The 14,779-nt window shown below is 35.2% G+C and overlaps 1 pseudogene; it reads right to left on the bottom strand.

Moving 5' to 3' along the window:
• Positions 1-8,648: 8,648 nt before the first annotated feature.
• LOC112848885 (protein CEBPZOS pseudogene) lies at positions 8,649-8,891 on the bottom strand (annotated as a pseudogene).
• Between the last annotated feature and the right edge of the window lie 5,888 nt (positions 8,892-14,779).

Below are 14,779 nucleotides of genomic sequence, written 5' to 3'. Positions count from 1 at the left end.
AGCCATTCTGACTGGTGTGACGTGATACTTCACTGTGGTTTTGATATGCATTTCTCTGATGATTAGTGATGTTGAGCATCTTAATATTTAAAATATTTTATTTGTAATTTATTTTTATTTGTACCAGATAAAAGTGCTTATAAATTGTGTGCTGTATCAATAAACGATTCATCAGCTGTTTCATTGCCTGTATCAACTGAACTGTTTTTTTCCTTCAGCTTTACTGTGACGTTCTTGATAAATAACAATGGTATATCATAAAGATGTATTTTGACTGGAGAGTTATTTCAAAATAATGGTAAACATACATTTTCTGTGTCTTTAGGTTTACTGCTTCCTGGCTGTCCAGTATAGCTTGGATAAGATGATAAGCTTTGAAGTCTGATATAGGTTCGAGTACCAGTGGTTCCACTTAGGAGTGATCTGACATTCAACAAATTAATTAGACCTTTTCAACCTTCAGTTCCCTCACATGTAAAGTGAGAATAACAAAGTTACCCATATCATAAGATTCATGGAGTTAAATAACAAATATATAGCGCTTACCATGGTGCCTCGTATGTAGCAAACACTAGATACTACTGCTATTGGTGTAGTTGTCGTTCTCAAACGGAGACCTAAATGCCTTCATTTCTTCTTTCTTTATTCACTTATCTAGCTAGCTAGCTATCATCTATTTAAATCAACAATTGTGTTTTTCAATTTCCCATCTACTGTTTTGTGTTTTTTGGTTATTGGTTTGGTCATTTTAATCTGGTTGTGAAATTGGTATATGCAAAACTTCACTTCATAGTTCAAAGTTTTTGTTTTTCCTTTTAAAGGAAGGACTACTAATTTAATGCACAATAATTTTTGAAAACAAGAAAGGAATATTTATTTATAAACCGAATTATGCTTGGTCATAGGGGACATGGATCTTAGAAATAAATATTGATGCATACATGTCATGCTCTTAGTATTACATAGAGAACCATAGTTTAGGGAAGAGTACATACCCAAGGCCATATTCACAATCAGACTTGGTAAATACTCATTTAATAAATACTATTGCTATAGTTTTCCATAAGACTTTTATTTTATTCTGGTGAGTAATAGATGAAACATACAATTAATGAAGATAAATTATATTCCCATTGATAGAATAATCCAAGTTTAAATCTCATTTTACAATTTTGAATCTATATACAACATAAAAACTATAGAATTACACAGATATTTGGTTAATCAAATGCAGAGTTAGTGTGGGATTTACATTTGCATTATGATTTTATTATAAAATAGTATACTTATAATTAAATGCCATAACACCATTTATGAAGGACAAATTTTAATGCCTAAGACTCTAATAATATCCTATTATAGGATCATATGCAATGCAGTAGAATCATGTTGTTAAGCAAAAAGTCTGTAAAGTAACACACACACACACACACACACACACACACACACACACACACACAATCTTTTACATTGAGTCAATTGTGTTTTCCAAATAAGGACTAGAAAGGGAATCTACTGATATTATATTTTATTTCCCATCTCAAAAGCACTCACCATTTGCTGAGTTTTTCCTCTTAGACTAAATTCTGTCATTATTCTGCACAAATAATGATATGCTTTTTTACTTCATGAGAGTTCATTCAGAGGGAAGATAATGCTTTTTTCTTAAAAACAGTAAAATTATATCACTCTATGCTTTATTTATAAATCATACAAACTATTTTTTGCACTTAGATTTGTAAAAGTGTACAGAAATTCTTTAAAATATATATATTTTGTAAGTTCTGCATGTTTTGATTGTGTATACTTGTGGCTATTTAAAACTTGATTTTAATAGCTGTGTTTTTTTTAATGGTAAGATAAAGTCAAATTAATCTTAGTTTTAGTGAAACTATGACCTTTGAGTTTACAGACAACATCTGGAGGAAACAGCTGGGTAACTGATCAGGTGTTTTTTCAAGTAGAAGTGCAATGTGGTGTTCCTGTGGTACTGTTTAGAGATTTTCAATTCTCACATCATGTAACACACAGTGGTGCTATTAATTAGAAACTGATGGAAAGCCAGAAATAAATCCTTATGTCAAGTAGAATGTCTTACATGGAGGAGATTCGAAAGTCATGCAACTTTCTGAAATTGAAATGTTCAGGGTAACAGCAAGGAGAACAGACTCCCTGCTACCAAGTCAATGTTTTCCAAAAGCTAAATGTTAATTTCTCTAATACCTAGTTTGTCTTTTAAATGCATAACATCAAAATGGACTTTCCTGTTTAAAAAAAAAAAGTGTTCCAAAAAGAAACTATTAAATTGTTCGAGTTCCATTGTATGTGCCTTATTAAATAAATTCAAATATTATGCATTTCCTACTACTGCAGACTTAATAGCTACAAAATTAATGTTGTCCCCTTTCACTACAGTGCATTTGCTTTTTCTCGATGTAGTATATTACTACAGTATATATACAGTAGTATATTACTACATCATAATTCAGAAATAAGTCATAAACTTCAATATCATCTTTGGCTGGTAGACTGGACTTTTCCTAAAATGTCTAACAGGATCTGTGGTCTTAACGCCTGCCCTAACACATTGGATAGTTACTAGTGCCAGTTTCTTATCTACTTCATCTGTGACATATCTGGCTGTGTCAAGCTTGATTTACCATTAAAAATGTACAGGTCATTGCTACTCAGTGTGTAGTATGTGAAGCAGTAGCCTGGACACCACCTGAAAGCCTGTTAAGAATGCAGGATCTTAGGTCCTACCCCGGACTTACTGAATCAGAATCTGTATTATCTCAGGGTATCTGGATGATTTGTCTGCACATTAAAGCTTGGGAAGCCATGGAGCACTGGTGATCTGCCATGGCTGTACATTAATGTGCTTATAGAGTTTGCGTAGATAGCATCACCTGAACCCCATCACTGAAAGAGAATACTTGGATGAGGTTTGGGGGGGTGGAGGATGGGGTAAGCATCTACATTTTTTAAAAGATCCCAGGGGATTTTGACGCAAAGAGAAATTTAATTCTGATAACATCAGCATTATCTAAGTATGCCTGTGTAAATGCACGTTCCTGGATCTTTCTCCAGAGATATGTTTGGAAGTCCCCAAACTATCATCCTACAGTCCACAATAAACCAATGGCCTTATTAAAGCTGTTATAAAATTTTCTGACCTTTCACACAATTACCTAAAACAATTACAATGTTTTCTAGATGTATATGGAATAAAAATAATATAGGTAGGTAAGAATGTCTTCAGACATATTTAATTAAGGTTAGGTGCCAATTTTTTTTTTTTTTTTTTTTACAATTCTTTCAACTTTGACTTCGCCGGCATCAATTCACCCTTGGGTAGAAAAATGCCTTTAATACTTACAGAGGTCACTCATTTTCTCATATCACACTGACTAGAGGTTTTTGTTTGTTTGTTTTTGTAAGAAGAGTAAAGAAACTTTCCCAGAACGTCTTAATGAATATATCCTTCATACTTGTTTGTAAGCTAACCGTTGCAACCAGGTCATTTGCTACTTAGCTTAAGCCCACGGGGGATTTCAGGACTGCTACAACACATGGGAAAGGTGAAATCTACCAAAGGAAAACCAGGGTACCTGGATGAAGAGAAAGGAACTCTATCCTGGAGAAGAAGCCAACGGATATTTATTCTAGAGGTGTTTTGTTAAACGTACTTTGAAGAATTAGACTTGGTAAATAGCTATGTATTTTCAAAATACAATACTTTGGATTCAATAAAAAGTTTACATAACAGAAATATGCACTCTGGAAAAAAATTACAAACTTTTTAATTTGTAATAATAAGTAATCTTTTTCTCCAGTTTTTTGAGAAATAATTAAAATGCTTTACTATTTAAATTTAAGGCATACAGCAAGATGGTTTGACTTACATACATATATTATGAAATGTTTGATTACCACAGTAGGTTCAGCTAACATCCATCTTCTCATATAGATAAGATAAAAAGAAAAGAAAGAAGAAAAGAATAAAGGGAAAAAATTCTCCTTGTGATAAGAACTCTTAGGAATTACACTCTTAACAGCTTTTCTACATATCATACAGCACTATTAGCTATAGTCATCGTGCTGTACATTACATCCCTAGTACTTAATTATCTTATAACTGGAAGTTTGTTCCTTTAAAATTTTTTTTTAATCTTTATTTATTTTTGAGACAGAGACAGAATGCAAGTGGGGAAGGAACAGAGAGAGAGGGAGACACAGAATCCAAAGTAGGCTCCAGGCTCTGAGCTGTTAGCACAGAGCCCCACGTGGGGCTCATACTCAGGAACTGAGAGATCATGACCTGAGCCAAAGTCAGAAGCTTAACTGACTGAGCCATCCAGGTGCCCCAGATCAGCTGGAAGTTTGTTCCTTTTGACCACCTTCCTCCAATTCCTTCTTCCCCTAACCCTGACCTCTAGTAAACAGAAGTCTGATATCTTTTTCTCTAGATTTTTTGTTTGGTTTGGTTTCATTTGATTTCACATGTAAGTGTTAAAGTATTTGTCTTTAAATGTCTAATTTATTTCACTTAACTTTCAAGGTCCATCCATGTCATTACAAATGGCAGAAATTCCTCATTTTTTATGACTGAATAATATTCCATCACACACACACACACACACACACACACACACACACACACACACATCCCACACTTCTTTATCTATTCATCCATCGATGGACACTTAGGTTATTTCTGTCTTGGCTCTTGTACATAATACTGCTATAAACATGAGGGAACACACATCTTTTTGAGTTAGCATTTTCCATTATATGTGGACATATTCATAGAAGAGGAGTTGCTGGATCATTTGGAAGTTCTAATTTTGAATTTTTGAAGATCCTTTATACTGTTTTCTATAGGTGCGAATACCAATTTGCTTGCCCACCAGCAGTGTGTAAGGGTTCTTTTTCTCTGCATCCATGTATAAACATTGTTATCATTTGTCTTTTTTATCAAGGCCATTCTAACAGGCATGAGGTGATATCTCATTGTGCTTTTAATTTGCATTTTCTTAATGACTAATTATGCTCAGCATTGTTTCATGTGCTTGTTGGTCTTTTGTATATCTTCTTTTGAAGATATATCTGTTCAGGTCCTTTGTTCATTTTTTTAATTGGGTTATTTGAGGTTTTTTGTTTTTTTGTGTGTGTGTGTGTGGTTTTTTTTTTTTTTTTTTTTTTTTTTTTTGCTATGTTTGAGTTGTGTGAGTTCTTTATATATTTTGGATATTAACCCCTTATCAGATATGTGGTTTGCAAATATTTTTTTCCCAATCCATAGGTTATCTTTTCACTTCGTTGATGGTTTCTTTCACTGTGCAGAAGCTTTTTAGTTTGATGCAGTTTCACTTTTTTAGTTTTCATTTTGTTGCTTGGGCCTCAAGTGCCATGTTTGAAAATGTATTACCAAGACCCATGTGAAGGAGATTTGTTCTTATAATCTTGTTTAAGAGTTTCATGGTTTCAGGGCTTACATTGCATGTAAGTCTTTAATCCATTACTAGTCAACTTTTGTAAGTGGTGTAAGATATGGGCCCAGTTTCATTCCTCTACATGTGAATATTGAATTATCCCAGTGCTATGTATTGAAGAGACTGTCTTTTCTCCAGTGAGTATTTTGGCTCCCTGGTCAAATAGTGGTTGACCATATATATGTTTAGGTTTCTTTTGGAATTCTTGATTCTATTCCATCGGTCTATCCCTATGTGTTTTTATGCTGGTACCATACCGTTTTCATGACCACAACTTTATATAATATAATTTGAAATCAGGAAGTGTGGTACCTCCTGTTGCTTTGTTCTCTCTCAGGATTTCTGTAACTATTCAGGGTCTTTTGTGGTTTTATATAAAATTTAGGGTTTTTTTTTTCCATCCCTATAAAATATGCCATTAGAATCTTTTTTTTTTTAATTTTTTTTTTTTTTTATTTTTGAGAGAGAGAGACACACAGAGTATGAGCAGGGAAGGGGCAGAGACAGAGGGAGACACAGAATTTGAAGCAGGCTCCAGGCTCTGAGCTGTCATCACAGAGCCCCATGAAGGGTTTGAACCCACAAATGATGGGAATATGACCTGAGCTGAAGTCAGACACTCAACCGACTGAGCCACCCAGGCGCCCCTATGCTATTAGAATCTTGATAGAGACTGCAGTCAGTCTCTAGATGGCTTTTATAATATTGCTATTTTAACAATATTAATTCTTCCAATCCCAAATTGGGATACCTTCCCATTTGCTGGTGTGTCTTCTGTTTCTTTTACCAGTATCTTATAGTATTCAGAGTAGAGACCTTGAAGCTCCTTAGTTAAATTTATTCTAAGTGTTGTTTTTGATGCTAATGTAAATGGGATTGAAATCTTTCTTTTTCAGAAAATTTGCTGTTGGTGTATAGAAATGCTATTAACTTTTAAAAAATATTAATGTTTATTTATTCTTGAGAAAGAGAGAGAGAGCGAGTGAGCATGAGTGGGGGAAGGACAGAGCAAGAGAGGGACACAGAATCTGAAGCAGGCTCCGGGCTGTGAGCTGTCAGCACAGAGCCCCGACACAGGGCTTGAACTCATGAGCTGTAAGATCATGACCTGAGCCTAAGTTGGACACTTAACTGACTGAGTCATCCAGGCACTCCCTAACTTTTTTATATTAATGTTGTATCCTGCAACTTGACTGAACTCATTGATTAGACTAACAGGTTTTTTTGTTTGAGTCTTTAAGATTTTCTATATGTAAAGTCATGTTGTATGGAAAAGATAAATTTTTATATGGAAAAGATAAATTTTAACTTTTTCCTTTCCAATTCTGATACTATTTATTTATTTATTTATTTATTTATTTATTTATTAATCTTGCCTGATTGTTCTAGCTAGGACTCCCAGCACTATGGCGAATAGCAGTGGTGAGAGTCAGCACCCTTGTCTTGTTCCTGATCTTAAAGAAAACTTTAACATCTTTCACAACTGAGTATGATATTAATTGTGGGCTCGTCATATATGGCCTTTATTATCTTGAGATATGTTTCTTCCATGACTACTCCGTTGAATTTTTATCATGAGTGGGGGTTAAATTTGTTGAATGAGTTTTCTGCATCTACTGAGGTGATAATATGATTATTTTCTTTTATTCTATTAATATAATGTATCTCACTGATTGATTTCCATATGTTGAACCATTCTTGCATCCCAGGTATTAATCCCACTCGATTATGGTGAATGATCCCTTTAGTGTGCTGTTGAATTTGGTTTGCTAGTATTTTGCTGATAATTTTTGCATTCATATTCATCAGGGACACTGGCCTATAGTTTTCTTTTCTAGTGTCCTTATTTGGTTTTGGTGTCAGGATGATGCTGGTATCATAAAATGAGTTTGGGAGTGTTCCCTCCTTTTCAATTTTTTAAATAATTTTGAGAAGGATTGGTGTTAATTTTTCTTTAAATGTTTGGTAAAAATCATCAGTGAAGCCGTTTTGTTTTGGGCTTTTTTTTTTTTTTTATTGTTGTTGAGAGGGTTTAATTACTAGTTATTGGTCTATATAGATTTTCTATTTCTTCCTGATTCAGGCTTGGAGAGTTGTATATTTCTAAGACATTTTTTTTAGCTTGTACAGTTTGTTTGCATATAGTTATTCATAGCAGCCTCATGATCCTTTGAATTTCTTTGGTGTCAGTTACAATGTCCTTTTTCATTTATAACTGTTGGTTTGGATTCTTTCTCTTTTTTCTTGGTTAGTTTAGCTAAAGGTTTGTCAATTTTATCTTTTCAAAAAACCAACTTTTAGTTTAGTTACTTTTTTCTATTTTTTCTGTATGTTATTTATTTTTTAAAAAAAATTAATGTTTATTTATTTTTGAAAGACAGAGCCAAAGCTCATGGGGGAAGGGCAGAGAGAGAGAGAGATAGAGACAGAATCTAAAGCAGGCTCCAGGCTCCAAGCTGTCAGGACAGAGCCTGACATGGGGCTCGAACACATGAACTGTAAGATCATAACCTGAAAGTTGGATGCTTAACCAACTGATCCACCCAGGCACCCCTATATTATTTATTTCTGCTCTAACCTTTATTATTTCCTTTCTTTTGCTAACTTTGGACTCAGTTTGTGCTTTTTTTTTTTTTTTTTTTTCTAATTTCTTAAGGCATATCGTTAGGTTGTTTATTTGGGATTTTTTTTGCTTATTGATGTTGGTGTTTATTGCTATGAACTTCCCTCATAGACCTGCTTTTTCTCGCATCCCATAAATTCTGGTATGTTGTGTTTCCTGTTCCATCTCAGAAACCTTTTTTTTCCATCTTTAATTTCCTCTTAATCCATGGGCTGTTCAGGAGAGTGTTACTTTCCATTTTTCAACTCTAGAATTTTTGTTTCTTACATTTTCCTTGTCAAACTATTTTTTTTCCTTTCATGTCCTAGTCTTTTATTTGTTAAACGATAATCTTTTATAATAAATGCCGAAGAAAAGCAACAAACAAAAGCAGGGGATTTGCATAGTATATGGGAAATGACTAAGCCATGGCAGACCAGAAGTTCCTGTTTTGTTTTGTGGGGCCAGGAGTCTGCAATATGGTGTGCTCATCTTCTCCCCCACAACGGTGTCAAACAGCTTAGATGGGAGGCTGAATGCAATGACTTGTCCTAATTTTTGCTATTCAGCCATTTTTCATGATCTTCTCTCTGACTCCATGCATTCCAGACCGTTCAATGGATTTGTAATAAACTTCGAGGATGAAGGGAAATTTCTGGCTCATTGTTTGCCTAAAATCTTGGATTGTGTTCATCTTATTAAAGAAAAAAATATGCTCCAAAAACACCCACAAGTTCGACTACTAAAACTCCTTTAAAGATCTTCTTTTCCAGTGGTTCCATAGCACGGGCCATCATATAACCAACAGGCAGGTGCGTGGTGGGAATGGAGAATTGTTTATTGTTTACAATGTTGTACCTGAGGTGCTTACATGCGGGCAAACTATTTGTTTGATTCATGCATTGCTTTCCTAATTTTGTTAGTTGCCTATCTATGTTTCCTTATAGTTCACTGAACTGCCTTAAGAGGATTATCTAAATTCTTTGTCTGAAAGTTCATAGATTTTCATTTTTGTTAGGTCTGTTATTAGACCTCTATTAGTTTCTTTGGTGGTGTCATATTTACCTGATTTTTAGTGATCCTTGATTCTTTACGTTGGTATTTGTGCATTGGAGTAGTTTGGCTCCTCTTCCAGACTTTACAGGTTTGCTATGGAGAGACAGTTCTTCTTCACCAGTCAGCTCAGTTCAGGTTTCTTGGTGTGACTGCTGGTATTGTCTTTGTACAAGTGGGCATGCTATTACGGTTTATTTTGGGGGGAGGCAACTGTTTGAGTTCTGAAGATAGTGATGAGGTGGGGGCATCCCACTGGTTGAGAACAGTGGCTAAGATGCTGACTTGGTTCCCTACCCATGTGAGGCTGTAGGATGGCTCTGCAGTTCCTTGAATTCTTTGGTCAGACTTACTAGATGATTGACACTAAATACTGTGTTAGGTAATAGATAGGGCTATGAATTAGCTTCAGTGCCCCGGCCTGCTATCCTACAGGTCCAGGGCCTGTACAGCACAACACGTGGGAGTTGAATCAGGTGTCAGTGTGTACTGAATTCCCTGGTCAGTTGAGGCCCCTGGCTTTGCTCTGCAGACAAGGAAAGCCATGGTCTGTGGTCTCAGTTCAAGTGAAACTGTACTTTGGGCTATTGAATTGACTATCCAGTGTCCTGTGTTAGATTTCCTGGTCAGAAAAGCTGAATGCTGTATTCTGTGATAAGAAGGGATTAAATTAGATTTCCTGCTTGGACACAGTGAGAGAAGCAGCTCTAAAACTTTACTAGCTCTTCTTAGTTTGTTGTCTTAAGTCAACCAGCACCTCAGGTGTTTTGGCTAAATAGGGCCACTGACTTTGCCCTGGGGGCGATCGGCTCTGTTTTGCTGACTCTTGGCTCAAGTGCTACTGAGCTGCTCAGCTTCCAGGAGTTGTCACAGGCCTTCTAATCAGATAGGGTGAGAAGACTTTCACCACACAGGGCGGGGCTATGTCTCAGCCCCCTTGCCTGGGAATCAGGGGGAGATAATACTCCAGGCTACTCTTAGTTTTCCAAACAGGCTCTCCAAGTGAGAAAGACTAGGAGCTACCCTCAGCCTAGGCACTGAATTAATCCCCCTGCCTGTGCATAGCCAGGAGCCTCCATGTCAAGTACTAGCTTTGCTTTGGAGCAAATCAGTTCTGTCTGCCCACCTCTTGGCTCAAGGGCCACTGAGTTGTATAACTTCCAGGAGTTGTCACCTGCTCACCAGGTGAAATGGGCGAAAGACACTTTCTACAATGAGTGGTGCCGTGACTTAGCACCTTGCCTGGATGTGAGCAAACCAGACTCTTGGGCTGGCACAACTCTATATTTGAGAATACAAATGAGGCAGATCTGTACTCTGCCAAGTTCCCTGGTCAGAGTATGCCCCAAATTGGTCCTGTTGGTGGGTGAAGCCACTGTTGGAATTACTACTGAGGCCCTATAGGTATAAACTTGGTCTGCCAAGATCCTAGTGCTGGTTTTTGGAAGCACTCCTATCCCCCGCACCTACCAGTAGTCAGATTCCCAATGGGTGGGAACTGAAGATTTCCTGGCAATCACCACGGTGTAAGATCAGAGTAAGAGCCCCCCAAAATGTCCCACAAAGTGTACCCCAAGGTGACCCACAAAAGGCTGGTTGTCACCTATGTTCTCTTTTCCCAAGGGAGGAGCTGAAGGCTCAGGAGATCTGTGTGGGTGGAGTTCTGCTGGCCTGGAGGATGGGGAATGTGCTCAATGTTTAGCTGATTCTTTTACCCTTCTAATGTGGTCTGTCATGTCTCTCAGATTGAGGGGGTACTTCAAGCTCAACCCCATATTCTAGGATTCTTTCAATGGTATCCTCTTTTGAATAGATGTTACTTGTTCTTCTTGTGAGGGGGGAGCAAAGTTGGGAATGACCTATGTTGCCATTTTGGTGATGTCACTCCCTAAATAATACAGGAAAATAAAATGTCTTGACTAAAGTCCTGAATGTAGTATCTATCTTTAATTGGTACATAGCCAAGTAAAAAAAATATTTGTTTCTCAAAATTTTTTTCATTTTTATGCAATGAAAAACTGTTTTTGCTTATTTCAGTATATATTTAAATTCTAGTCACAGACTCAATTTCACCATATGAAATTTTATAGTATGAATTCCATGTTACATTTGAGATAATCAATCATGTTTCAATGTAATCCACATTGCATAGAAGACTTTTATTATGAACATTATCGTTGTAGTATAGTAAAGTGCATTGTTAATGAAGCATGGAAAAGGAATAATTTCAACTAATAGGCATATACGTCAAATTTCAATTAGGACTATGTTGGAATCCAAAAAGAGATATGAGCATGTAAATTTAAACCTTTGACCTTCACCATAAAGAACAAGGTCTGAGAGAGAAATTAAACTATTTTGATGTAGCATACAAATTTGAATAAATTAATGTGTCCTGAACTCTGTCATGACTCTTAGACTGCATATGATTTTTTAAAATTTTATATACTTGCAGCTTATGACTTTGAACTGTTTGCTTCTATTCCACATATTAAAATATTAAGGAATAAAACAATAATGACAACACTTAGCAATAGTTTATTGTGTGACTACTTTATTAGGCGATATACTAATATTTAGATGACTTGTCCTGAATTAGTGACCAGTGAAACATGTCAGACTCACACATATTTTCCCCCTAAGGAAACAACAATAATTCTATGGTATTATTAAATATTCAGTGAATTTTCAAGTTTCTGTTCAAGTTTCAGTGAATTTTCAAGTTTCATATATATATATATATATATATATATATATATATATATATATATATGGGGGAGAGAGAGAGAAAGACTTGTGGTTGGTTTATTTGAATCATAATCCAAATAAAATTCATACATTGAATTTAGTTGACTTCTCCTTTAATTTTACTTTAATCTATTGGTTGCCTTTTCTATGCCTTTTCTATGGATGAACTGAGCTTTTTCCCATTAAACTTCCCTACATTATAAATTGTTTTGATTGTATACTTGTAATACATTTTAAAAATTGTCACTCTGCCCATGCATTTTTACTAATTAATCTGGAAGCTTCTTCTGAGTCAAGTTTGATTTTTTTTTAAGAACATTTTATGAGTATTTCAAGGTTATAGATGATTTCCAAAACGAGTGTTTTACTCAACATCTAAAGTGAATCGCTTTAAAATGTGACAATATATTCACACAATCATATATATACACACATATTTGGGGAATCATCTTCCTTAATGAAGATGCACACGTATTATTTGATAGCTCAGTGACCTCTTTCAGTGATAGTCTTCCATTTAAAAAAGCCTTGAAATTTTTCACTTTATACGCTTTCTATATTCTGCTTTATCAAAAGTATCTTCACTACACCCCCTTATGTTTAGGAAGACATTTACTTTTTGCTTAAAAGCAGATTTTCTGCCCCCATCCTTGGTCTTAAAACCTAATCTTTCTCTTCTCGAGTCATTTTTCAGACTTATACATATAAAAGGCAATCTATTACATACGAAATGAGATAAAGGGCATAAAATTTAGGAATTGAGATGGATGACATGTTGTATATTGCTCCGAGCTGAGGTCACCAAGGTCAAACAGAAGTAAGATTAAATGGTTCTGCCCTGGATTCTCAAAGCGTTCCCCAAAAAATATGTAGGAATGAGACACAGAGAAATTTTAATTCAAATGTCAACTGAGACTTAGTAATTTATCTGAAATGTTGAGATACAGAAAAAGATCAACAAAGTTAAAGTAATGCAGCATACTACAGGCAATTGATAGAACTATGTCATACCTAAATAGCACTTACCTATTAATGGTGACAGCTGTATTTGCCTGGTTAGAATTAAAAACAATATGTTATTTACAGTGTGTAGTTTTATCTAGAAGTGTGATACAGAGCAGGCTTGTGCAACATTTTAAAAACACAGAAAAATAAGAGCTATTGTATATTACAATAATATTTTGGAAGCTGTATCTTTATAATTGCTGTGAATAAACAGTGAAATGTATTGTTAAAGGACGAAAGATTTATTATTTTACCATGACCTTAGGGTCCTTTCACTAAATTTCTTCTATTTTAAAGACAAAGACAAAGCCCAAAGAACCTATGGTTTGCGTAAGCTCAGTAAACAAGTTAAATGCAGGACTGAAACTTGAAACTTGAACCTAGGTTTAATGGTGCACTCCTATTGTATGTGGGTTTATTGTTTGTTTTTCGATAGCACTTCAGTCACTGATTTGATTTTCATTTTCTGGAAAAGGTTCTTCTCTCTATATAATATTTCCATTAATTTAGTGTATAGTCTAGTTTTATAAACACCAATTAATACATCAAGTTTATGATATATACGTAAAACCAAACTTTTTAAAGGACAATTTTTGTGCTTTTCATTCTTTAAATACAGCCATTTATTTCACATACTAAAACAAATTGATGTTTTCTTCTCACTTTTAGGTGAAAATCTCCCTACATACTTTACTTAGGTTTTCACACTTGGGAATGACAGGGATAATACAGTACAGATCTTCCTGTACTTACTATGGAGTTACATCATGACAAACTCATCATGAATTGAAAATATCCTAAGTTAAAAATGCATTTAATTTGCCTAACCTACCAAATGTCACAGCTTAGCCTAGACTACCTCATTAGCCTACAGTTGGACAAAATCATCTAACACAAGGTCTGTTTTATAAAGTGTTAAATATCTTATGATATAATTTACTGAATACTGTATTTAAAGTGAAAACAAAAAAGGGGCTCCTGGGTGACTCAGTAAGTTGAGTGACCGACTTCGGCTCAGGACATGATCTCACAGTTTGTGGGTTCAAGCCCCTTGTCGGGCTCTGTGCTGACAGCTCAGGGCCTGGAGCCTGCTTTGGATTCTGTGTCTCCCTCTCTCTCTGTTCCTCTTAACTTGTGCTCTCTCTCTCTGTCTCTCTCTCTCTCTCAAAAATAAGTAAACATTAAAAAAAATGTTTTAAGTGAAAACAAAATGGTTATATGGTTATAGAATAGTTTTAAGTGTGTTGGTTGCTTGCCTTTGTGATGGTGTGGCTGCTCGTATCACTAGTCCAGGAAAAAAATCAAAATTCAAAATTCGAAGCATAATTTCCACTGAACGTGTTGCTTTCACACCATCGTAAAGTCAAAAAATCATTAAATTGGGGACTGTCTGTAATTGCCATGCTAGTAACAGGTTATTTATCTGTCCTGAGAAATTATTAATACTTGGTATTTCAACCTTAACATTTTCAAATAAGTTTTCTAGTAACTACATTCCATATTGCTTACTAAGTGATAGTATGAATTTGCACACCAGGGTCCTTGTCTGTTTCTGATTGGTTTATGTAAAATTTTATGTTTACATGCAAGAAAAAAGAAAGACAGAGAAAAATAGAATGATAAATTGTATAGTATTTGTCTGGTTTCTTTGATTTTATAGTTTATTCTATGGTCTTATGTCTTACAAAGACATCTTACTGATTTACTTTAGCAATGCAGAAAATATTGACATACTTCATAATTCACTGAAAGGGTAATTTGATTTTAAATCATGCAGGCATAGGTTTCAAAATGCATGGAGTAGGTGAACTTAAGGGAATCCGATCATCAATATGGTGATTTTGTTTAAACTATTATATAACTTGAACCGATGTCT

The sequence above is a fragment of the Puma concolor genome, chromosome C1 (assembly GCF_028749965.1).
Source record: "Puma concolor isolate L17-30 chromosome C1, mPumCon1.1.hap2, whole genome shotgun sequence".
Taxonomy (NCBI): Eukaryota; Metazoa; Chordata; class Mammalia; order Carnivora; family Felidae; genus Puma; species Puma concolor.
This window is presented reverse-complemented; position numbering and strand designations above follow the sequence as displayed.